Source organism: Triticum aestivum, chromosome 4A (genome assembly GCF_018294505.1).
Source record: "Triticum aestivum cultivar Chinese Spring chromosome 4A, IWGSC CS RefSeq v2.1, whole genome shotgun sequence".
NCBI classification, from domain to species: domain Eukaryota; kingdom Viridiplantae; phylum Streptophyta; class Magnoliopsida; order Poales; family Poaceae; genus Triticum; species Triticum aestivum.
Genome location: NC_057803.1, coordinates 563662014 through 563689288, shown reverse-complemented (window position 1 = coordinate 563689288; position 27275 = coordinate 563662014). Strand labels below are relative to the sequence as shown.

General features: G+C 52.3%; 1 pseudogene; it reads left to right on the top strand.

The window, feature by feature from the left end:
* Window positions 1–23439: 23439 nt before the first annotated feature.
* Window positions 23440–26998, top strand: LOC123083916 (probable serine/threonine-protein kinase ndrA; annotated as a pseudogene).
* The last annotated feature ends 277 nt before the right edge of the window (window positions 26999–27275 follow it).

Genomic DNA, 27275 nt, shown 5'->3' with positions numbered 1-27275 from the left:
CCGAAGCAGCTCGGTGGCGAGCGCTGGCGATGCCCCGGCCACCTCCTGCTTGCTGCCTTCCCCTCGTCGCCCTGGACTCCGTCCGCGACGCCACGCAGCCCCTGGCCCTTCTCACTCCCTCTGTACTCCTCCCCCCTTCTCTGCTCTCTCCCACAGCACCACCGACACGCCACCATCACCGCTGATGCCGATTGCCGCAGCCACCGGCCACCCCTCGCCCTCCCGCTGAGCTCAGGAGCTCCGCCACTCCGTCCTCGACCCACCTCACCGAGCCACGCCCCTCCAGAAGCCCCCGAACGACCTCACCGGGCTCGTCTTCTACCTCGGACCCGCCGGCCATCACCGTTAAATTCGTCGGCTCCGGACCCTCCCTGACCTCGCCGAGCGTTCCGTCGTCATCGCGGTGAGCCTCGTCGTGTTTCCCCTCTCTCCATTCGCTCGCCCCTATGCTGCACCCGCCGTCTCATCGCAACCGGAGCTCGCTGCCGCCGGCCATGTTGCCGTCGCGGCCATGGCTTGTTTCGGTCGCGTCCAAGCACGGCTTTGAGCTCGTGGGGCTCACAGGAAGCCCATGCGCAGCTCAGCTTGTCCAAAACCCCACCAGGGCCTCGCGCCCGTTACCACCCGAACTCCGGCGTCGCCACGAGCTCCGTTCCGACGAGCCCCGGCGTCCCCGCAGCCTCCCACCTACCCCATCAGATGCGGGAGAGCCCGGGCTACGCCCCGGTGCCCTCAGCGCGCGAATCCGATGCCCCTAGCGCAAGTTCGGCGTGCCCCCGCCGTGCTCTGTGGTCACCGCCGGGCAAACTCCGGCGGGCCGATGTGGCCACTTAGTTAGGGGCTAATCACCATATGAGCCACTGCCATGTGGGCCCCTGCGCCTAATTAGGATTAGTATATTTTTCTGTTTAGTTTAGTCTAATTGCAGTGGCCCCACACGTCAGTTTTGACCGTGCTGACGTGGCCGTTGACTGGGCCCACCTGTCATTGGCACTAACCAGCCCCAGTCACTGACCAGTGGACCCCACTGGTCAGGTTTGACCAGCAGCAGCGTCTGTTGACCTGCTGACGTCATAGTGACGCAATGCTGACGCAATAAGTATTTTCTGGATTTATTATTATTCAGGAAATTTCAGAAAATAGCTAAAACTTCAATAAATCATAGAAAATTAACCGTAACTCCAAATGAAATAATTTATATATGAAAAATGATCAGAAAAATCCAATCTATCCATCTGTACCATTTTCATGCATGTTAGAACAACTTATAGCTGCTGTTTAGCACAAATCAATTAAATGGCATTCGAATAATCACATATGGAGTTTGAATTTGAATCTTGTATTCAAACCAACTTCATTTAATCTGTTGCTAGTTGTATTAGCTCAAAACACATTCATATTGCCATGTCATGAGCATGCATCATATTGTGCATTGCATTAATTGTGTTATTTCTTGTTTGCCGGTATTTGTCCCCTCTCGATAGACGTGATACCGGCGATGCGATCGATGACACCGATGAAGAGCTATACTATCTTCAGAAGTGCCAGGCAAGCAAAACCCCCTTGTTCATTCCGATAAAATCCCACTCTCTCGCTCCTGCTCTCTTTTACTGCATTAGGACAACACCGATTCATCTGTTACTTGCTGCGGTAGCTGAACCCCTTTATCCTTTGCATGACCTGTCATTGCCACAGTAAATAGATGAAACCCACTAGCATGAGTAGGAGTTTTTTGAGCCCTATTGTGCCTACTCATTCATGCTTGTTTGTCATGCCTGCTACTGCTTAGAGTTGTGTCAGGTCTGATTCATTGGGGATGAATCAGAGGTGTGTGAACATGTCCTACTGTGTGTGAGCTAAGTGTGTGAATACGATTTGGTAAAGGTAGCGGTGAGAGACCATGTAGGAGTACATGGTGGGTTGTCTCATTGCAGCCGTCCTCAGGAACTGAGTTATGTGTTTGTGATCCATGATTCAGCTACTACCACGCATTGGGCCCGAAACCAATGGACCCTCTCGGCTTCTTAATCACCCTTGTCCTCTGTCCAGGAGTTGCAAGTAGTTTCTGGTGTTTGTAGTATGCTGGAGGCCGTGGACAGCACTGACCGTAGGGGTGGGCTGTGATGCGGTAGGCACGTGGCACGGTGTACCGGGCGCCCGTTTGGTGTCTCGGGAACCCTGTTCACATCGTTTGGGGCTGTGAGCGAAACTCCGACCGGATCTCCTCATGGATGGAACCCGAATAGGCGATAAACCTGGACTAGAGACTCGAGTGTTTAGGCAGGCCGTGGCCGACACCCACGTTGGGCTTCCGCTTGAAGGTTGCCGAGTACATGTCGTGTAAACGGCGGTAAGTGGTGAGAGCGTGTGTGAAGAAGTACACCCCTGCAGGGTTAACATCATCTATTCGAATAGCCGTGTCCGCGGAAAAGGACTTCTGGGTTGCTTATATCAGTTCATAGACAAGTGAAAGTGGATACTCTAAAATACGCAAGATAAGCGTGAGTGCTATGGATGGCGTTCTCGTAGGGAGACGGGAGCGGATCCATAGTGGTGTATTGATATGGTGAATATGTGGACTCGTGTGCGCCACCTCAAAAGAGTTACTTGCAGTCGTAGTTTAGGTTAGCCACCGAGTCAAAGCTGGCTTGCTGCAGTTAAACCCCACCATCCCCTTGTTGATAATGGTGCATATGTAGTTAGTTCCGATGTAAGTCTTGCTGGGTACATTTGTACTCACGTTTGCCTATTTTATGTTTTTGCAGAGAGACTTCAGTCTCACTAGTAGTTCCGCTTGGGCTTCGACGTTTAGCTTGTTACCTCAGCTACGATCTTGTGCCCTCGGCAGGATCTGGTAGATAGTCAGGCTTCTCAGCCTTTTCCAGTTATAGATGTCTGTACTCAGACATGATAGCTTCCGCTTGTGCTTTGATTTGTATGCTCTGATTGTTGAGTCATGAGACCCATGTTTCTAATATCTCGCTCCTCGGAGCCTATTGAATAAATTACTTGAGTCGTAGAGTCATGTTGTGATGCCATGTTGTATTTGCACATATCGAGCATATTGTGTGTATGTTATTGAAATGCTTGGTATGTGTGGGATCTGACTATCTAGTTGTTTATCTTTAGTAGCCTCTCTTACCAGGAAATGTCTCCTAGTGTTTCCACTGAGCCATGGTAGCTTGCTACTGCTCCGGAACACTTAGGCTGGCCGGCATGTGTCCTTCTTCGTTCCAGTGTCTGTCCCTTCGGGGAAATGTCACGCATTGAGTACCGGAGTCCTGTTAGCCCGCTACAGCCCGGTTTACCGGAGTCCTGCTAGCCCAGTGCTACAGCCCGGACCCACTTGCTGATGACCGACACGTTCGATGCTGGGTCATGGATGCCTGTCCCTGTAAGTCTGTGCCACTTTGGGTTCACGACTAGCCATGTCAGCCCGGGTTCTTTGTCATATGGATGCTAGCGACACTATCATATACGTGAGCCAAAAGGCTCAAACGGTCCCGGCCAGGTAAGGTGGCACCGTGGGAATACCGTGCGTGAAGCCGCAAAGTGATATGATGTGTTACATGCTAGATCGGTGTGACCTAGGATCGGGGTCCTGACAGCGTTGGTATCAGAGCTTGACTGCCTGTAGGATTACCAAGCCAAACTGGTCGAAGTTGAGTCTAGAAATTCTTTAGTTATATAAGTGAATTGATTGTGGGATGGAACGTAAGGATCTTTTTACTCCTTTACCTCGTGGCCTTCTGATCTGAGTCATCTTATCTTTCCTACGGGGATTAAGAACTAGGCTATCTCTTCTTTCTATCAGGATCACGTGTTACTAATCCGTAGACTTATAAGATTGTTGGATCTAAGCTTGAGTTTAGTTCCTACTACTTCTGTATGATTACTGTTGATCTCGGAACCTTGATATTGTGCTTCTGAGTGGTTATGCCACCATTTTTGTGATTGTCTCAAATCTTTTTGAGCATTTACAGCCGTTATGCTGTCCGAGTCATCCCAGGTTTCTAAATAGTCTGAAGCATTTGCAAAATCCCTTCCTCCCATTCCGATGTTCCTTTATGCCAGCTCAATCACACTAATTGTTGAGTTGAGGTATTCTATTGCCTTGACATTTAAGTTGGAGTTATTGTTATGACCCTAAGTGCTTAGGGGATCATCTAGTGGTCTAGCCATGATCTGTGTTTCCAGTGTGATGATTCTGGCCGTCATTATCGAAAGCATCCCGTGATGCCATTTAGTTAGTAGGTATTCTATTCCTGGGTTCTTGAACCTGAGATTCACTCTACTTACTTCATGTTGATAGTGTTTGCTAGTTCCTTTAGGTTATTAGTAACCTTTGCGATAGTCCTCGAGGTTCATGGTACATCCTTCTTCCAATTACCATGAACCATTCTTGCCAGGAGTTCTTCTGAACCAAAAGATGACAACAAGAGTGCTCTCGATGAGTTCTCCATGCTATATTGTGACTCTGCCAGTCCTATCTCTCTGCATGGGTTATCTGGAAGAAATGTTGATCTCGCTCGACATACTAATCTATGCATCCACAACTCAGAAAATTATATGTTCCTTTGAGTTGTTCTCTTTAGTTGCATTCTGACCGTCGTCTATCAATTGATAGTCAAGAGTATGCATGCATTCGTTTATCGATACCTATTACTCTTGTGGTCCGTCAAGCCATTCTATCGTGGAATGACTAGGAGAAACAAACTCCAGTACCTCTTCCATATCCAGGATTGGGTCAAAGAAGTTGTGCTCCGCAGAACAAATTGCTAATCCAGCTTTTGTTCTGCTCTACCTTGGAGTATTACCATCTTTATATCGGGATTGTTATAGGAATTGCACACCATCCTATGAACTCTTGGTAGTGATACTTCTCACCATCATTAGTCATTCCTCGGTCCTCGTGTTGATGCAACCGGAATACCGACAGATGAATTATGATGTGTGAAATCAATACTCCCAGCAACCTCGTTGCTTGGTAGTTAAAGGATAATAATTTTATTCTTAGCGTGTTGGTTTTTGAATCATCCTTCTAAGATTGATCGTGCTACCTAGTCCTTATTTCGGTGCACCCTTCGATTGATGAGTTAGGATCTTGTCAAGTCCTCACTCATGTGATCATATCGTCTTGCCTCAAAAAGCAAGATTGTTCTCGAACTTACTAACATATCGGTGGTTCGTGACTTTCCAAATATCTTCTTGGAAGTGTTACCGGGTTGTTTCCTGACTGTTATGTTGAACTCGTGATCAAGTTGGTTTCTTGTGAACCACCCTTTCTCCAAGAATCTGTGTTGGATATCCCTGAACTAGTTGGTTAAGCTAGACAACAACTTGGAGAATTGGAAGATAAAAGCTTGCCTAATTTAGTTCGTTCCAAAGGGATATTCTTGTGTAGAGTGTGTTGAAGAAAGATGATATCTTCATCGATTGGTCCCTGTGATCAGTTGCTGGAACTATTGTCTTATCAATCCTTGATTTGAGTGTGGGCTATCGTCAAATCAAATCAGTACCAACGATGTTCGTAATGTTGTCTTACTCGTGGTTGATCCCTCGAGCTTACACCATTATATCTTTTGGGTCTGACCAATGCTATCACTTGTTCACTTAACTATGGAATTCCTTTTGAAAGGAAACCCAGATGAATTGTTGTTGAGCCCATTGACAACATCCTTGTCTTCTCCATAATTTTGCTGAACATTAAGCTAGTGTTGGAAAACTTTTGAAAGCATTTGTTCATGCTAGCTCATGAAGCATATGTTCAGATGTAAGAAGTGACTTCCTCTAGTTCATGTGCATTTGATGCAAGTTGCCGCCGTGGATTCGAGGAAGATTGTCTTGATTCCTTTGGAATCATCCCAAATTAGTCATGCACACGTGCGAAGTATTCTGTAGTCTGGAGGCTTGCAACCTTCATTCTATATGTGTCCCTAGCACACTAAGCCACTGATTGACTTGTTCAAGGAAAAGAAGTCTATGCTTGGGATCTAATCCATGGACTTGCGTAAAGACTTCGATATCCTCGATGATGGTTCCCTATCTGAACTCGGTAGTGTTTAATTATAAGACTACTACATGGCCATGCTTGTCTGGGACAACGTGTTCACATGTTTGTAGCAGAACCAGCTCATGTTTTGGAGCTTACTATCGTAGTTCATTCCCCGAGAATCTCGCAATGTCATCTCGTTGATTTGTGTTGCAAACTTTCGTTTTTATTCCTAGACTCGATGAGTCTGGAATATCCTGACACCAACCAGATCTGAATCTCAGGCAGATATGATGGGTTGGAACATTTCCCAAGAACTATAATATTGGTCTCGCGATAACCGGTAAAGTGGATGTCGTGGCCAACACACCCAGCCGGAAGACCTCCTGTTGTAGTATCTTGATTTGACGAAGTTGGCCACCTCCCCATAGGGATTTCATAGGATTTACTCCCTAGTTGCCCCTATGGATTTTTGAGATCCCGAAGTCCGACCTTTTACTTGATGTTCCAGATATCAAACCATTTCAATAAATGGGTTACACTAGCACATCAAGGAGAACATTAGAAGCGGAGTGCTAAATGTCTCTCAGTCAATCATCCAGATTTTGCTTCCTTGGCCTCGCTAAGGTGAAATCTGAGAAGGTGTTATCTTCCTTTGCATCTGCATCATCCATCATTAGCCATCATGGTAGTATGTTGTGTTGCCAGGATCCTTGACACGGATATTGGTAAAACCTTGATGATTGTGGAAATGCTCAAGTTCTTGAGAGCACGCACAAGCGCTACGTCTTATCATCGGCACTAACCGGGATTCCTCTCAGTTTCCTCGGCAATGCTATGATCTTTTAAACAGTGAATTCACTCTCTATTGTTGGGTTCTTCCCCAGTTACCAGAATCATTCCCAGCATTTGCATTTTGTTCCCAGCTTGCACCGCCAATGTGCCATTCTACCACGGGTCTCTTCCATTTCCGGTGATAAGCAAAAATCATCCATTACGTTGTCTTCAACAAGGTAATCCACATCATCCAAGTCCGAGTATGCCATTCTACCGACCCCCTCCAAACGATCGCTCGAGAATTGCCTTAGGCTGGTTTAAAGGGTTTCAATGATCTCTGAATCAAAGGTAATTCTTTTTGCCACTTAAGGGGATATTTCTACGAGTCACCTTCCCTAAGGTGCATCGTTATGGTATCATGGCAATTCAACTCCTCGCTACGTTGACAACCGGTCACCACATTCTTAAGTCTGAAATTGTTGTCTACCTAGTGAACCTTTGTCATCTGCTTCACTCCATTCCTATGGATGTGTGCTTCATCTCTCAGCTCGAGAGATGTTGCTATGTCTCATTCCGAGAGTTAATCCTGAGTTGTTCGACCTTCGGGAAGAACAATTCTTTTAGGGTCTTCCCTTTCCTCTCGCTGACATGATAGTTGGAGTTCTCAGAGGAAGACTTCGAGACAAAGATGGTGTTTGAATCAACGTTCATTTGAAGTGCAACCTGGATCGTGAAGATTGTGCTAGTTGCGTTCCCCCTTCACCTTACCCTACGCTTAAATCTCGGGACGAGATTTTTGTTTAGTGGGGGTGAGTTGTCACATCCCTGGTCCTGCTATGCTCTAGGCTAGACCTCATGTGAGCATCATGTTTTAATTCAAATGAAATTTGAATTGAGGAATTTTCAAAGCCTCAGAAACCTTCTAAAAATGATCAACATTTAAATCTTCTCAAATGAGTCCAAGAAAATGTTCCTGTTATTCCATAGAAATGTTGGTAAGAGGTAAAATGCAAACCAATATTTTTGGAGTGACTGAAACATTTATTTTGGGCCTTTGGATTAATTCAATAACTATTTGCATTGGATATATATTTGATATATAAATAATATATGTCCAATAATACTGGAACATTTTTATGTGGTTTGGTATATTTTAGTTCTAGCCACATAACTATTTTCAGGATTTTATAAAATGGTTTAGTATTTTACTAAACTAAAACAACACAGAACAAAATAGATAAATAAAAACAGAAATAGAAAGAGCAGAAGGACTACCTGGCGCTCACCTCAGCCCACTTACCTGGCCCAGCTCCTCCAGCGCGTCCCAGCCCACCCTTTTCCTGTCGTCTTCCTCCCCTCGCACCGAAGCAGCTCGGTGGCGAGCGCTGGCGATGCCCCGGCCACCTCCTGCTTGCCGCCTTCCCCTCGTCACCCTGGACTCCGTCCGCGACGCCACGCAGCCCCTGGCCCTTCTCACTCCCTCTGTACTCCTCCCCCCCTTCTCTGCTCTCTCCCGCAGCACCACCGACACACCACCATCACCGCCGACGCCGATTGCCGCAGCCACCGGCCACCCCTCGCCCTCCCGCTGAGCTCAGGAGCTCCGCCACTCCGTCCTCGACCCACCTCACCGAGCCACGCCCCTCCAGAAGCCCCCGAACAACCTCACCGGGCTCGTCTTCTACCTCGGACCCGCCGGCCATCACCGTCAAATTCGTCGGCTCCGGACCCTCCCCGACCTCGCCGAGCGTTCCGTCGTCATCGCGGTGAGCCCTGTCGTGTTTCCCCTCTCTCCATTCGCTCGCCCCTATGCTGCACCCGCCGTCTCACCGTAACCGAAGCTCGCTGCCGCCGGCCATGTTGCCGTCGCGGCCATGGCTTGTTTCGGTCGCGTCCGAGCATGGCTTTGAGCTCGTGGGGCTCACAGGAAGCCCATGCGCAGCTCAGCTTGTCCAAAACCCCACCAGGGCCTCGCGCCCGTTACCACCCGAACTCCGGCGCCGCCGCGAGCTCCGTTCCGACGAGCCCCGGCGTCCCGCAGCCTCCCACCTACCCCATCAGATGCGGGAGAGCCCGGGCTACGCCCCGGTGCCCTCAGCGCGCGAATCCGATGCCCCTAGCGCAAGTCCGGCGTGCCCCCGCCGTGCTCTGTGGTCACCGCCGGCCAAACTCTGGCGGGTCGATGTGGCCACTTAGTTAGGGGCTAATCACCCTATGAGCCACTGCCATGTGGGCCCCTGCGCCTAATTAGGATTAGTATATTTTTCTGTTTAGTTTAGTCTAATTGCAGTGGCCCCACGCGTCAGTTTTGACCGTGCTGACGTGGCCGTTGACTGGGCCCACCTGTCATTGGCACTAACCAGCCCCAGTCACTGACCAGTGGACCCCACTGGTCAGGTTTGACCAGCAGCAGCGTCTGTTGACCTGCTGACGTCATAGTGACGCAATGCTGACGCAATAAGTATTTTCTGGATTTATTATTATTCAGGAAATTTCAGAAAATAGCTAAAACTTCAATAAATCATAGAAAATTAACTGTAACTCCAAATGAAATAATTTATATCTGAAAAATGATCAGAAAAATCCAATCTATCCATCTGTACCATTTTCATGCATGTTAGAACAACTTATAGCTGCTGTTTAGCACAAATCAATTAAAATGGCATTCGAATAATCACATATGGAGTTTGAATTTGAATCTTGTATTCAAACCAACTTCATTTAATCTGTTGCTAGTTGTATTAGCTCAAAACACATTCATATTGCCATGTCATGAGCATGCATCATATTGTGCATTGCATTAATTGTGTTCTTTCTTGTTTGCCGGTATTTGTCCCCTCTCGATAGACGTGATACCGGCGATGCGATCGATGACACCGATGAAGAGCTATACTATCTTCAGAAGTGCCAGGCAAGCAAAACCCCCTTGTTCATTCCGATAAAATCCCACTCTCTCGCTCCTGCTCTCTTTTACTGCATTAGGACAACACCGATTCATCTGTTACTTGCTGCGGTAGCTGAACCCCTTTATCCTTTGCATGACCTGTCATTGCCACAGTAAATAGATGAAACCCACTAGCATGAGTAGGTGTTGTTTGAGCCCTGTTGTGCCTACTCATTCATGCTTGTTTGTCATGCCTGCTACTGCTTAGAGTTGTGTCAGGTCTGATTCATCGGGGATGAATCAGAGGTGTGTGAACATGTCCTACTGTTTGTGAGCTAAGTGTGTGAATACGATTTGGTAAAGGTAGCGGTGAGAGACCATGTAGGAGTACATGGTGGGTTGTCTCATTGCAGCCGTCCTCAGGAACTGAGTTCTGTGTTTGTGATCCATGATTCAGCTACTACCACGCATTGGGCCCGAAACCAATGGACCCTCTCGGCTTATTAATCACCCTTGTCCTCTGTCCAGGAGTTGCAAGTAGTTTCTGGTGTTTGTAGTATGCTGGAGGCCGTGGACAGCGCTGACCGTAGGGGTGGGCTGTGATGCAGTAGGCACGTGGCACGGTGTACCGGGCGCCCGTTTGGTGTCTCGGGAACCCTGTTCACATCGTTTGGGGCTGTGAGCGAAACTCCGGCCGGATCTCCTCATGGATGGAACCCGAATAGGCGATAAACCTGGACTAGAGACTCGAGTGTTTAGGCAGGCCGTGGCCGACACCCACGTTGGGCTTCCGCTTGAAGGTTGCCGAGTACATGTCGTGTAAACGGCGGTAAGTGGTGAGAGCGTGTGTGAAGAAGTACACCCCTGCAGGGTTAACATCATCTATTCGAATAGCCGTGTCCGCAGAAAAGGACTTCTGGGTTGCTTATATCAGTTCATAGACAAGTGAAAGTGGATACTCTAAAATACGCAAGATAAGCGTGAGTGCTATGGATGGCGTTCTCGTAGGGAGACGGGAGCAGATCCATAGTGGTGTATTGATATGGTGAATATGTGGACTCGTGTGCGCCACCTCAAAAGAGTTACTTGCAGTCGTAGTTTAGGTTAGCCACCGAGTCAAAGCTGGCTTGCTGCAGTTAAACCCCACCATCCCCTTGTTGATAATGGTGCATATGTAGTTAGTTCTGATGTAAGTCTTGCTGGGTACATTTGTACTCACATTTGCCTATTTTATGTTTTTGCAGAGAGACTTCAGTCTCACTAGTAGTTCTGCTTGGGCTTCGACGTTTAGCTTGTTACCTCAGCTACGATCTTGTGCCCTCGGCAGGATCTGGTAGATAGTCAGGCTTCTCAGCCTTTTCCAGTTATAGATGTCTGTACTCAGACATGATACCTTCCGCTTGTGCTTTGATTTGTATGCTCTGATTATTGGGTCATGAGACCCATGTTTCTAATATCTCGCTCCTCGGAGCCTATTGAATAAATTACTTGAGTTGTAGAGTCATGTTGTGATGCCATGTTGTATTTGCACATATCGAGCATATTGTGTGTATGTTATTGAAATGCTTGGTATGTGTGGGATCTGACTATCTAGTTGTTTATCTTTAGTAGCCTCTCTTACCGGGAAATGTCTCCTAGTGTTTCCACTGAGCCATGGTAGCTTGCTACTGCTCCGAAACACTTAGGCTGGCCAGCATGTGTCCTTCTTCGTTCCAGTGTCTGTCCCTTCGGGGAAATGTCACGCATTGAGTACCGGAGTCCTGTTAGCCCGCTACAGCCGGGTTTACCGGAGTCCTGCTAGCCCAGTGCTACAGCCCGGACCCACTTGCTGATGACCGACACGTTCGATGCTGGGTCATGGATGCCTGTCCCTGTAAGTCTGTGCCACTTTGGGTTCACGACTAGCCATGTCAGCCCGGGTTCTTTGTCATATGGATGCTAGCGACACTATCATATACGTGAGCCAAAAGGCTCAAACGGTCCCGGCCAGGTAAGGTGGCACCGTGGGAATACCGTGCGTAAAGCCGCAAAGTGATATGATGTGTTACATGCTAGATCGGTGTGACCTAGGATCGGGGTCCTGACACAACCGGGCCAGACCCACAGCAAGATCCCCTCCGTGTAGACCCGACGCGTTCGTTTCCCCCCTCCAGGTGCCGGCGGCGGCGCCGTCCGTGAGGGGGGGCACACCCCGGACACGCGTGCCGGGCGTTTGCAACCGCCACAACACTTCCAGACTTGTGAGAGGCCGCCTACGCAAGATTTGGCGGCATGCTAGCCCCCAGAGGCCGCCGGTCACAGCCGTACACGAGCGAAGGGCAATCCACGTAGAGGGAATTTTTTGGATACTTCTCCATCACCAAAAATTATGAAAAAATACCAGCGTTCCTATAGCACATGTGCCCACGTCGTGCAAAAAAACTCATGATTTTATCGCGCTTCGAGTATTTAATAATATTCACGCCGCATCGTTACCATAGAACATCTACTACCGTGTCATCGTCGTCCGTGAGGGGGGGGCACGCCCCGGAGACGCGTGCCGGCTCTTCGGACATGCCACCACACCACCCCGCATGTATGAGGGCCCGGTGCGACGCTCTGGTGGCATTTCTACCCCCTCCCCCCCACGGCCCCCGTCCCGCCTAACCCTGTAGCGTTTGACCACAAGATCTAGCCCTTTGACTTTGCACGGACGGGTTTTGACCAGCGGACCTCCCCACCCGGTTGAGTTAGGCCAGCCCATAGGAACACTTTGGAGCAACAACCGGGCCAGACCCACAGCAAGATCCCCTCCGTGTAGACCCGACGCGTCCGTTTCCCCCCTCCAGGTGCCGGCGGCGGCGCCGTCTGTGAGGGGGGCACACCCCGGACACGCGTGCCGGGCATTTGCAACCGCCACAACACTTCCAGACTTGTGAGAGGCCGCCTACGCAAGATTTGACGGCATGCTAGCCCCCGGAGGCCGCCGACCACAACCGTAGACGCGCGAAGGGCAACCGTGTAGAGGGAATTTTTCGGATACTTCTCCATCACCAAAAATTATGAAAAAATACCATCGTTCCTATAGCACATGTGCCCACGTCGTGCAAAAAAACTCATGATTTTATCGCGCTCCGAGTATTTAATAATATTCACACTGCATCATTACCGCAGAACGTCTACTACCGTGTCATCGCCGTCCGTGAGGGGGGGCACGCCCCGGAGACGCGTGTCGCCTCTTCGGACATGCCACCACACCACCCCGCATGTATGAGGGCCCGGTGCGACGCTCCGATGGCATTGCTACCCCCCCCCCCAGGGCCCCCGTCCCGCCTAACCCTGTAGCGTTTAACCACAGGATCTAGCCCTTTGACTTTGCACGGACGGGCTTTGACCAGCGGACCTCCCCACCCGGTTGTGTTAGATCAGCCCATAGGAACACTTTGGAGCAACAACCGGGCGAGACCCACAGCAAGATCCCCTCCGTGTAGACCCGACGCGTCCGTTTCCCCCCTCCAGGTGCCGGCGGCGGTGCCGTCCGTGAGGGGGGCACAACCCGGACACGCGTGCCGGGTGTTTGCAACCGCCACAACACTTCCAGACTTGTGAGAGGCCGCATACGCAAGATTTGGCGGCATGCTAGCCCCCGGAGGGCGCCGGCCAAAGTCGTAGACGCGCGAAGGGCAATCCGCGTAGAGGGAATTTTTCGGATACTTCTCCATCACCAAAAATTATGAAAAAATACCATCGTTCCTATAGCACATGTGCCCACGTCGTGCAAAAAAACTCATGATTTTATCGCGCTCCGAGTATTTAATAATATTCACGCCGCATCGTTACCGCAGAATGTCTACTACCGTGTCATCGTCGTCCGTGAGGGGGGGCCACGCCCCGGAGACGCGTGCCGCCTCTTCGGACATGCCACCACACCAGCCCGCATGTATGAGGGCCCGGTGCGACGCTCCGGTGGCATTGCTACCCCCAGGGCCCCCGTCCCGCCTAACCCTATAGCATTTGACCACGGGATCTACCTCTTTGACTTTGCATGGACAGGCTTTGACCAGCGGACCTCCCCGCCCGGTTGTGTTAGGTCAGCCCATAGGAACACTTTGGAGCAACAACCGGGCCAGACCCACAACAAGATCCCCTCCGTGTAGACCCGACGCGTTCGTTTCCTCCCTCCAGGTGCCGGCGGCGGCGCCGTCCGTGAGGGGAGGCACACCCCGGACACGCGTGCCGGGCGTTTGCAACCGCCACAACACTTCCAGACTTGTGAGAGGCCGCCTACGCAAGATTTGGGGCATGCTAACCCCCGGAGGCCGCCGGCCACAGCCGTACACGCGCGAAGGGCAATCCACGTAGAGGGAATTTTTCGGATACTTCTCCATCACCAAAAATTATGAAAAAATACCATCGTTCCTATAGCACATGTGCCCACGTCGTGCAAAAAAACTCATGATTTTATCGTGCTCTGAGTATTTAATAATATTCACGCCGCATCGTTACCGCAGAACGTCTACTACCGTGTCATCGCCGTTCGTGAGGGGGGGCCACGCCCCGGAGACGCGTGCCGCCTCTTCGGACATGCCGCCACACCACAACGCATGTATGAGGGCCCGGTGCGACGCTCCGGTGGCATTGCTACCCCCCCAGGGCCCCCGTCCCGCCTAACCCTGTAGCGTTTGACCACGGGATCTAACCCTTTAACTTTGCACGGACGGGCTTTGACCAGCGGACCTCCCCGCCCGGTTGTGTTATGTCAGCCCATAGGAACACTTTGGATCAACAACCGGGCCAGACCCACAGCAAGATCCCCTCCATGTAGACCCGACGCGTTCGTGTCCCCCCTCCAACTGCCGGCAGCGGCGCCGTCTGTGAGGGGGGGGGGCACACCCCGGACACGCGTGTCGGGCGTTTGCAACCGCCATAACACTTCCAGACTTGTGAGAGGCCGCCTACGCAAGATTTGGCGGCATGCTAGCCCCCGGAGGCCGCCGGCCACAGCCGTAGACGCGCGAAGGGCAATCCATGTAGAGGGAATTTTTCGGATACTTCTCCATCACCAAAAATTATGAAAAAAATACCATCGTTCCTATAGCACATGTGCCCACGTCGTGCAAAAAAACTCATGATTTTATCGTGCTCCGAGTATTTAATAATATTCACGCCGCATCGTTACCGCAGAACATCTACTACCGTGTCATCGTCGTCCGTGAGGGGGGGCACGCCCCGGAGACGCGTGCCGCCTCTTCGGACATGCCACCACACCACCCCGCATGTATGAGGGCCCGGTGCGATGCTCCGGTGGCATTGCTACCCCCCAGGGCCCCCGTCCCGCCTAACCCTATAGCGTTTGACCACAGGATCTACCTCTTTGACTTTGCACGGACGGGCTTTGACTAGCGGACCTCCCCACCCGGTTGTGTTAGGTCAGCCCATAGGAACACTTTGGAGCAACAACCGGGCTAGACCCACAGCAAGATCCCCTCCGTGTAGACCCGACACATTGGTTTCCCCCCTCCAGGTGCCGGCGGCGGCGCCGTCCGTGTGGGGGGGCACACCCCGGACACGCGTGCCGGGCGTTTGCAACCGCCACAACACTTCCAGACTTGTGAGAGGCCGCCTACGCAAGATTTGACGGCATGCTAGCCCCCAGAGGCCGCCGGTCACAGCCGTACACGCGCGAAGGGCAATCCACGTAGAGGGAATTTTTCGGATACTTCTCCATCACCAAAAATTATGAAAAAATACCAGCGTTCCTATAGCACATGTGCCCACGTCGTGCAAAAAAACTCATGATTTTATCGCGCTCCGAGTATTTAATAATATTCACGCTGCATCGTTACCACAGAACGTCTACTACCGTGTCATCGTCGTCCGTGAGGGGGGGGGCACGCTCCGGAGACGCGTGCCGGCTCTTCGGACATGCCACCACACCATCCCGCATGTATGAGGGCCCGGTGTGACGCTCTGTTGGCATTTCTACCCCCTCCCCACAGGGCCCCCGTCCCGCCTAACCCTGTAGCATTTGACCACAAGATCTAGCCCTTTGACTTTGCACGGACGGGTTTTGACCAGCGGACCTCCCCACCCGGTTGAGTTAGGCCAGCCCATAGGAACACTTTGGAGCAACAACCGGGCCAGACCCACAGCAAGATCCCCTCCGTGTAGACCCGACGCGTCCGTTTCCCCCTTCCAGGTGCCGGCGACGGCGCCGTCTGTGAGGGGGGCACACCCCGGACACGCGTGCCGGGCATTTGCAACCGCCACAACACTTCCAGACTTGTGAGAGGCCGCCTACGCAAGATTTGACGGCATGCTAGCCCCCGGAGGCCGCCGACCACAACCGTAGACGCGCGAAGGGCAATCCGCGTAGAGGGAATTTTTCGGATACTTCTCCATCACCAAAAATTATGAAAAAATACCATCGTTCCTGTAGCACATGTGCCCACGTCGTGCAAAAAAACATGATTTTATCGCGCTCCGAGTATTTAATAATATTCACACCGCATCGTTACCGCAGAACGTCTACTACCGTGTCATCGCCGTCCGTGAGGGGGGGCACGCCCCGGAGACGCGTGCCGGCTCTTCGGACATGCCACCACACCACCCCACATGTATGAGGTCCCAGTGCGACGCTCCGATGGCATTGCTACACCCCCCCAGGGCCCCCGTCCCCCCTAACCCTGTAGCGTTTGACCACGGGATCTAGCCCTTTGACTTTGCACGGACGGGCTTTGACCAGCGGACCTTCCCGCCCGGTTGTGTTAGGTCAGCCCATAGGAACACTTTGGAGCAACAACCGGGCAAGACCCACAGCAAGATCCCCTCCGTGTAGACCCGACGCGTCCGTTTCCCCCCTCCAGGTGCCGCCGGCGGCGCCGTCCGTGAGGGGGGCACACCCCGGACACGCGTGCCGGGTGTTTGCAACTGCCACAACACTTACAGACTTGTGAGAGGCCGCATACGCAAGATTTGGCGGCATGCTAGCCCCCGGAGGGCGCCGGCCACAGCCGTAGACGCGCGAAGGGCAATCCGCGTAGAGGGAATTTTTCGGATACTTCTCCATCACCAAAAATTATGAAAAAATACCATCGTTCCTATAGCACATGTGCCCACGTCGTGCCAAAAAACTCATGATTTTATCGCGCTCCGAGTATTTAATAATATTCACGCCGCATCGTTACCGCAGAACGTCTACTATCGTGTCATCGTCGTCCGTGAGGGGGGGCCACGCCCCGGAGACGCGTGCCGCCTCTTCGGACATGCCACCACACCACCCCGCATGTATGAGGGCCCGGTGCGACGCTCCGGTGGCATTGCTACCCCCCAGGGCCCCCGTCCCGCCTAACCCTATAGCGTTTGACCACGGGATCTACCTCTTTGACTTTGCACGGACGGGCTTTGACCAGCGAACCTCCCCGCCCGGTTGTGTTAGGTCAGCCCATAGGAACACTTTGGAGCAACAACCGGGCCAGACCCACAGCAAGATCCCCTCCGGGTAGACCCGAAGCGTTCATTTCCTCCCTCCAGGTGCCGGCGGCGGCGCCGTCCGTGAGGGGGGGCACACCCCGGACACGCGTGCCGGGCGTTTGCAACCGCCACAACACTTCTAGACTTGTGAGAGGCCGCCTACGCAAGATTTGGCGGCATGCTAACCCCCGGAGGCCGCCGGCCACAGCCGTACACGCGCGAAGGGCAATCCACGTAAAGGGAATTTTTCGGATACTTATCCATCACCAAAAATTATGAAAAAATACCATCGTTCCTATAGCACATGCGCCCATGTCGTGCGAAAAAACTCATGATTTTATCGCGCTCCGAGTATTTAATAATATTCACGCCGCATCGTTACCGCAGAACGTCTACTACCGTGTCATCGTCGTCCGTGAGGGGGGAGGGCATGCCTCGGAGATGCGTGCCGCCTCTTCGGACATGCCACCACACCACCCCGCATGTATGAGGGCCCGGTGCGACGCTCCGGTGGCATTGCTACCCCTCCAGGGCCCCCGTCCCGCCTAACCCTATAGCGTTTGACCACGGGATCTAACCCTATGACTTTGCACGGACGGGCTTTGACCAGCGCACCTCCCCGCCCGGTTGTGTTAGGACAGCCCATAGGAACACTTTGGAGCAACAACCGGGCCAGACCCACAGCAAGATCCCCTCCGTGTAGACCCGACGCGTCCGTTTCCCCCCTCCAGGTGCCGGTGGCGGCGCAGTCCGTGAGGGGGGGCACACCCCGGACACGCGTGCCGGGCGTTTGCAACCGCCACAACACTTCCAGACTTATGAGAGGCCACCTACGCAAGATTTGGCAGCATGCTAGCCCCCGGAGGCCGCCGGCCACAACCGTAGACGCGCGAAGGGCAATCCGCGCAGAGGGAATTTTTCGGATACTTCTCCATCACAAAAGATTGTGAAAAAATACCATCGTTCCTATAGCACATGTGCCCATGTCGTGCAAAAAAACTCATGATTTTATCGCGCTCCGAGTATTTAATAATATTCACGCCGCATCGTTACCGCAGAACATCTACTACCGTGTCATCGCCGTCCGTGAGGGGGGGGGGCACGCCCCGGAGACGCGTGCCACCTCTTCGAACATGCCGCCACACCACCCCGCATGTATGAGGGCCCGTTGCGACGCTCCGGTGGCATTGCTACCCTCCCAGGGCCCCCGTCCCGCCTAACCCTGTAGCGTTTGACCACGGGATATACCCCTTTGACTTTGCACGGACGGGCTTTGACCAGCGGACCTCCCCGCCCGGTTGTGTTATGTCAGCCCATAGGAACACTTTGGATCAACAACCGGGCCAGACCCACAGCAAGATCCCCTCCATGTAGACCCGACGCGTTCGTTTCCCCCCTTGAGCTGCCGGCAGCGGCGCCGTCCGTGAGGGGGGGGCACACCCCGGACACGTGTGTCGGGCGTTTGCAACCGCCATAACACTTCCAGACTTGTGAGAGGCCGCCTATGCAAGATTTGGCGGCATGCTACCCCCGGAGGCCGCCGGCCACAGCCGTACACGCGCGAAGGGCAATCCACGTAGAGGGAATTTTTCGGATACTTCTCCATCACCAAAACTTATGAAAAAATACCATCGTTCCTATAGCACATGTGCCCACCTCGTGCAAAAAAACTCATGATTTTATCGTGCTGTGAGTATTTAATAATATTCACGCCGCATCGTTACCGCAGAACATCTACTACCGTGTCATCGTCGTCCGTGAGGGGGGGCCACGCCCCGGAGACGCATGCCGCCTCTTCGGACATGCCACCACACCACCCCGCATGTATGAGGGACCGGTGCGACGCTCCGGTGGCATTGCTACCCCCCAGGGCCCCCGTCCCGCCTAACCCTATAGCGTTTGACCACGGGATCTACCTCTTTGACTTTGCACGGACGAGCTTTGACCAGCGGACCTTCCCGCCCGGTTGTGTTAGGTCAGCCCATAGGAACACTTCGGAGCAACAACCGGGCCAAACACACAGCAAGATCCCCTCCGTGTAGACACGACGCGTTCGTTTCCTCCCTCCAGGTGCCGGCGGCGGCGCCGTCCGTGAGGGGGGGCACACCCCGGACACGCGTGCCGGGCGTTTGCAACCGTCACAACACTTCCAGACTTGTGAGAGGCCGCCTACGCAAGATTTGGCGGCATGCTAACCCCCGGAGGCCGCCGGCCACAGCCGAACACGCGCGAAGGGCAATCCACGTAGAGGGAATTTTTCGGATACTTCTCCATCACCAAAAATTATGAAAAAATACCATCGTTCCTATAGTACATGTGCCCACGTCGTGTGAAAAAACTCATATTTTATCGCGCTCCAAGTATTTAATAATATTCACGCCGCATCGTTACCGCAGAACGTCTACTACCGTGTCATCGTCGTCCGTGAGGGGGGGGGCACGCCGCGGAGATGCGTGCCGGCTCTTCGGACATGCCACCACACCACCCCACATGTATGAGGGCCCGGTGCGACGCTCCGACGGCATTGCTACCCCCCTGGGCCCCCATCCCACCTAACCCTGTAGCGTTTGACCACGAGATCTAGCCCTTTGACTTTGCACGGACGGGCTTTGACGAGCGGACCTCCCCGCCTGGTTGTGTTAGGTCAGCCCATAGGAACAATTTGGAGCAACAACCGGGCCAGACCCACAGCAAGATCCCCTCCGTGTAGACCCGACGCGTCCGTTTCCCCCCTCCAGGTGCCGGCGGCGGCGCCGTCCGTGAGGGGGGGCACACCCCGGACAAGCATGCCGGGCGTTTGCAACCGCCACAACACTTCCAGACTTGTGAGAGGCCGCCTACGCAAGATTTGGCGGCATGCTATCCCCCGGAGGCCGCCGGCCACAACCGTAGACGCGCGAAGGGCAATCCGCGTAGAGGGAATTTTTCGGATACTTCTCCATCACCAAAAATTATGAAAAAATACCATCGTTCCTATAGCACATGTGCCCACGTCGTGCAAAAAAACTCATGATTTTATCGTGCTCCGAGTATTTAATAATATTCACGCCGCATCGTTACCGCAGAACGTCTACTACCGTGTCATCGTCGTCCGTGAGGGGGGGCCACGCCCCGAAGACGCATGCCGCCTCTTCGGACATGCCACCACACCACCCCGCATGTATGAGGGCCCGGTGCGATGCTCCGGTGGCATTGCTACTCCCCAGGGCCCCCGTCCCGCCTAACCCTATAGCGTTTGACCACGGGATCTACCTCTTTGACTTTGCACGGACGGGCTTTGACTAGCGGACCTCCCCGCTCGGTTGTGTTAGGTTAGCCCATAGGAACACTTTGGAGCAACAACCGGGCCAGACCCACAGCAAGATCCCCTCCGTGTAGACACGACACGTTCGTTTCCTCCCTCCAGGTGCCGGCGGCGGCGCCGTCCGTGAGGGGGGGCACACCCCGGACACGCGTGCCGGGCGTTTGCAACCGCCACAACACTTCCAGACTTGTGAGAGGCCGCCTACGCAAGATTTGACGGCATGCTAACCCCCGGAGGCCGCCGGCCACAGCCGTACACGCGCGAAGGGCAATCCACGTAGAGCGAATTTTTCGGATACTTCTCCATCACCAAAAATTATGAAAAAATACCATCGTTCCTATAGCACATGTGCCCACGTCGTGCGAAAAAACTCATGATTTTATCGCGCTCCAAGTCTTTAATAATATTCACGCCGCATCGTTACCGCAGAACGTCTACTACCGTGTCATCGTCGTCCGTGAGGGGGGGTGGGCACGCCCCGGAGATGCGTGCCGGCTCGTCGGACATGCCACCACACCAACCCACATGTATGAGGGCCCGATGCGACGCTCCGATGGCATTGCTACCCCAGGGCCCCCATCCCACCTAACCCTGTAGCGTTTGACCACGAGATCTAGCCCTTTGACTTTGCACGGACGGGCTTTGACCAGCGGACCTCCTCGCCTGGTTGTGTTATGTCAGCCCATAGGAACAATTTGGAGCAACAACCGGGCCAGACCCACAGCAAGATCCCCTCCGTGTAGACCCGACGCGTCCGTTTCCCCCCTCCAGGTGCCGGCAGCGGCGCCGTCCGTGAGGGGGGCACACCCCGGACACGCGTGCCGGGCGTTTGCAACCGCCACAACACTTCCAGACTTGTGAGAGGCCGCCTACGCAAGATTTGGCGGCATGCTATCCCCCGGAGGCTGCCGGCCACAGCCGTAGACGCGCGAAGGGCAATCTGCGTAGAGGGAATTTTTCGGATACTTCTCCATCACCAAAAATTATGAAAAAATACCATCGTTCCTATAGCACATGTGCCCACGCCGTGAAAAAAAACTCATGATTTTATCGCGCTCCGAGTATTTAATAATATTCACGCCACATCGTTACCGCAGAACGTCTACTACCGTGTCATCGCCATCCGTGAGGGGGGACCACGCCCCGGAGACGCGTGCCGCCTCTTCGGACATGCCACCACACCACCCCGCATGTATGAGGGCCCGGTGCGATGCTCCGGTGGCATTGCTACCCACCCAGGGCCCCCGTCCCGCCTAACCCTGTAGCGTTTGACCACGGGATCTAGCCCTTTGACTTTGCACGGACGGGCTTTGACCAGCGGACCTCCCCGCCCGGTTGTGTTAGGTCAGCCCATAGGAATACTTTGGAGCAACATCCGGGCCAGACCCACAGCAAGATCCCCTCCGTGTAGACCCGACGCGTCCGTTTCCCCACTCCAGGTGCCGGCGGTGGGCGCCGTCCGTGAGGGGGCCAAACCCCGGAGACGCGTGCCACCTCTTCGGACATGCCACCACACCACCCGCATGTATGAGGGGCCAGTGCGACGCTCCGGTGGCATTGCTACCCCCTCAGGGCCCCCGTCCCGCCTAACCCTGGAGCGGTTGACCACGAGATCTAGCCCTTTGACTTTTCACGGACGGGCTTTGAACAGTGGACCTCTCCACCCGGTTGTGTTAGGTCAGCTCAGAGGGACACCTGGGAGCAACATCCAGGCCAAACCGACAGCTACATCCCCTCCGTGTAGACCCGATGCGTCCGTTTCCCCCCTCCAGGTGCCGGCGGCGCCGTCCGTTAGGGGGGCCACGCCCCAGAGATGCGTGCCGCCTCTTCGAACATGCACAACATCACCCGGTTGTGGTAGGTCATCCCATAGAAACACTTGAGAGCAACGTCCCCTCCATATAGACCCGATGCGGCTGTTTTCGCCCTCCAGATGCTGGCGGCGGCGCCGTCCGTGAGGGGGTCACACTCCGGAGACGGGTGCCGGGCGTTTGCAACCGCCACTCAACTTCTATCGCATAGCTGTTTTTGATTTTAATAAAATTTAAGGACCTATATTCAAAAGAACATGACAACATATTATTAATGTGCTCGAAAAAATACAAACTATATATATATATGTTCATAATCTAAGGAAAAAATTACAAACTACATATATATTCATATAATACATAAAAAAACATGAACACATTTTTTAAAAAGCATAAAAACATATGCAAAAAAAACGTATGTAAAAAAAGCATTAAAACATATGCAAAAAAAAGTATGTAAAAAAAATAGCTATGCCGACGGCAAAGCCGTCGGCATAGATACGTCAGAGTTCTGGTGGGCGCCATGCCGCGGATCGGTGACGTGGCAGATATGCCGACGGCTGCCGTCGGCATACCTACGCTGTGGATCGGTGACGTGGCATGCGGAGATATGGCAACGGCCGCTCGTCCCGACCGTCGGCATAGGTTTAACGGCGTTAGCCGCTAGTCACGGGCGGGATCGCCGGGCCCATAGTTATACGGACGGCTGATTTATGCCGACGGCTGCTGCCGGCATGTCTGCGGCTAGGTCGACGGCCGTTCTGTGCCGACGGCGGCCGTCGGCATAGATCCACGTAACCCGACGGTCAGTGTAAGCCGACGGCCAGAACTGGGCTGTCGGCATATCTCAAACTAGGCCGACGGCAGCCGTAGGCATAGGTTTGGCCGTCAGTGTATGCCCGTTTTCCGGTAGTGGCCCCACCGAATCGAAGGGAATAGAACAACTCCACCGCGCGCCCACTTGACAAATTTCCTATCCGATTCGAATCGGCGCGGAGCTCGTGCTCGTGCTCCTGCTCGCGCTCGCCCTCGCCCCCGCCCCCGCCCCCGCCGCGCGCGCGCACAGGTCCAAACCCAGCCCTAGCCCCCCACCACCACCCCACCAGATCAGGAGATCCCGCGCGGACCCGGAGGCGAATCGGCGCCCACAATGGCGGGCCTAGTCGCGCCACCCTGATCCCCCGATCCGGCTCGCCGCTTTGCTCCCCCCGCGCCGCCGATGGACTCCGCCCGGAGCTGGCTCCAGAAGCTGCAGAAGGACAAGGCCAGGCCGGGCGCGTCGCCCCTCGGCGCCGGGATGGCCGGGGACGACGAGGACGAGCCGGTGCTGTCCAGCGCCACCAAGCAGAAGGTTGAGGCCGCCAAGCAGTGCATCGAGAACCACTACAAGGCGCAGATGAGGTCGCTCCAGGAGCGCAAGGAGAGGTCAGTCGCTCGCTCGCTCGCTCGCTGCCTTCCCTGTCCCCGCGGATCACGTGGTCTGGTCTGGTGGATCGCCTGCTCAAGCGGGCTAGCATTCTGGTGTGGAATTGGCAATGTGTGTGAGTTGGGCTTGATCCCTGGGGCTGGGTGTCCCGGTGAGGAGGTATCAGATCAGTAGCGGCCAATTGGCGCCCTCCCTTTGTTGGTGTGAACTGACGATCACTGTCCTGGTCTCTTCTAAGCTGGCTGCATCATGGTGGAATTATGCTGACTTCACAATGGCGGATGTGTGTGAGTTGGGTTGGGATCCGTGGGTCTGCTGCTGCACAAGTATCAGATCAGTAGCCACGAACTGGCGCCCTGTTTAGTCGATTTGTTGCGCGCTCCATTTATTTGTCGTGATCTGTGTCCAAGGCTCCTCTAAGCTGGCTGTGTCGTGGTGGTGTTGTGCTACTGACTTCGCAACTCGCAGACTAGCCGTTGCTGTTGACTATTGAATGCCGTGCCGGTGTTACCGTACTAGTGTATGCGCCTGGTGCTTATGATGCAGATGTCTAATTTTGGATGTGCTGCATGGCATGTCACCGCCGCCGCCTAATTTTGGACGATAGGTGTGCTCTTGCAATTCTATGGCTGTGCATTTAGTTTATGTGCTCCCTTGACTGTAGCATAACATTGCTAGGATTCTGGTGGGAAAATGATTGGAAATTTGGGTAACTAAAGATAACGCCGCACTGCATGGCATTGCAGAAGTTGACATGCATGGCTGTAGTTCTATGAAGTAAATTGGCGCGTCACTTGGAGCAAAATAGGGTGGGAGCGGTAATGGTGAAGCACTTTAATGTGCCGATTGACCTAATTGTTGCCTGTGTGCTCTACAACAGAGTTTACATAAGTGCTCTATAATAATGAGGTTACCATAAGTGATAAGTGCCGGAAAATCAGTGTCCATTTACTAGACTTAATTGGACCAGGAAGCATTCAGAATAAATATTGCTGTATGCCTGTGCCCGTGGATCACATGGTCTGGTGGATCGCTTGCTCAAGAGGGCTAGGATTCTGGTGTTGAATTGGCAGTTTGTGTGAGTTGGGCTTGAACTGTGGGTGTTCTGGTGCGGAGGTATTAATTAGTAGCCACGAATTGGCGCCCTGTTTGGTTGAGTAGTTGCACACTTGATCCGTTTGTCGTGATCTGTGCCCTCGATTTGTTTGTCGTGATCTGTGCCCTGGTCTCTTCCAAGCTGGCTGCGTCATGGTGGAATTGTGCTGCCGTGTCAGGTCTACAGCACCTGTAGTCTGTCTTTTCAGTTAACAAGATGAAGTTCAGCCAATGGACGGCTACGATGGATGATGCCAAGAAGGATCTAACGGCTCGCTCTGTGTACTTCCCTATTGTCGCGCTGTAGCTTTATTCCGTTTTCATAGCTGGCTATAAGATGCCATGCACAGGGCTGTAATGAACCATTCCTGAATGTGAGATCTCTCTGAACAAACACGTACAACATATATATATATATCATATAGAGATGGATATTCCTCCACGTTTACTGTTTATCTCCTGTGATCCATCTTAGAACCCTAATTCCTAGTTCAACCCCTCTGATCCACAAATGGGCATGACATGCCGACCTTACAACTCGCAGAGTAGTAGCTACTGCTGACTATTGCGTGTGGTCCTCCCATTGCTGTACTATCATGTACCTGGTGCTTTAGGATGCAGATGTCTAATTTTGGATGTGTTGAATGGCATGTGACAGCTGCCGCCTAATTTTGGACGGGGAGGTGAATTCCTGCATTTAATTAGTTTTAGTGTCACCAAACTTGATATATATGTGTTTTTTTATGTCAGCATAATATTGCTAGGATTTTGGAGGGAAAATGATTATAATTTTGGGATAAGCCAAGATAAAGCTGCACTGCATAGCAATGCAGAAGTTGGTGTGCATAGCTGTAGTGCTGTGGAGTAAAAATAGGGTTGAAGTAGGTAAGGTAGGTGTGCCACTTAGACCAAAATAGGGTGGAAGTTGGTAAATGGTTTATCATCTTCTGTTTTGGACCAAAATCTGATACGCTGATTGACCTAATTGTCGTTGGTATGTTCTACAACAAAGTTTACACACGTGTTCTATAATAATTGCATGTATTAATTGAACCATGAAGCATTCAATATAAATGTTGCTGTATATATGCCTTAATTGTTCTTTCACACAATGCCTGTACAAGCTATTGTAGTTGATGAAAGCAATGCGTTATGATGCTGTCAATTTTGGGAACTAGGCTCGAAGTTGGTAAAGGAAGATGGCATGCAAGAAAAATTCTCCAGCGTAAAGCGTATGGCGGCTGTTCACAGAGGCCTTATTGCCATAGTTTGTGCTTGTATGCATTTATTCTCTTGTGACCTGCTGGCGAAACCGCTTTATGTTGGTTTTGTGTCTAAGCTTGGTTTGCATGTCATTGAGTGTGTGTTCTTGATTTCTTGTTTGGTGCCATCCATCACTGCATCTTAATATATAGTTTTGTTGTAGGCGTTATGTTGTAGGCGTTGGATGCTGGAGAAGAAGCTTGCTGATGCTGATGTATCTGAAGAGGAGCAAAACCATATCCTGAAGGATTTAGAAAAAAAAGAAGACAGAATACATGCGCCTAAGGAGGCACAAAATGGGTGTTGATGATTTTGAATTGCTGACCATTATTGGGAGAGGTGCTTTTGGGGAGGTGATAAAGGCTCTTTTTCATTTCTCGAGGAAATCTTTATTCACTGTACTTTGCTAGTACTGCTTACCTCTGCTTTCTACTGATATTCTCAGGTGAGACTTTGTAGAGAAAAAGCTACATCCAATGTATATGCAATGAAAAAGCTCAAGAAGTCTGAAATGTTACGAAGAGGCCAGGTACTTACGTTTGCTTGAGTATTAAATCAGGGTGTGTAGCAAAATGTTCTATTTTCTAATGTGTTCTTTCTAGGTTGAGCATGTGAGAGCTGAAAGGAACCTCCTTGCAGAAGTTGATAGTGCTTATATAGTTATGCTCTACTGCTCATTCCAAGATGACGAGTTTCTTTACCTCGTTATGGAGTACCTTCCTGGTGGTGACATGATGACTCTGCTCATGCGCAAGGATACACTTACAGAGGACGAGTCTTCATTTTATGTTGCAGAGACAATACTAGCAATTGAATCCATTCACAAGCATAACTATATTCATAGGTAATAGATTAACACCATTTAACTGTATAGTAACTGCAACTTGCAGCTAACTCTTTAGTACATCTTTTCAGGGACATCAAGCCTGACAATTTCAGTAACAGTCGACACCGATCTCTCACGGCCATTCCAGAGAAATGTGGCCAAGGGTAAGCTCTTCACGAGGGAGTTCTCCGTACAGAAGCTCCTGTCCATCATCGACAATGCCAAGAAGACCGACAATGGGAAGTTCTTCACTTGGGATGGCCAAGAAATTCCTTGGTGACCATTGTTTTCCCGTCAGTGACATTTCTACCCCAATTTTCTTCTTCAGAACCACGTGTGTGTCTTTTTAGCCTTAAATTCAAATGCCTGAACCCAGCTCTAGTAAGATCATTGATATGAAAAAGGATGTGAAGTATATTTCCCTTTCCTCTTTATTTTTAACTAC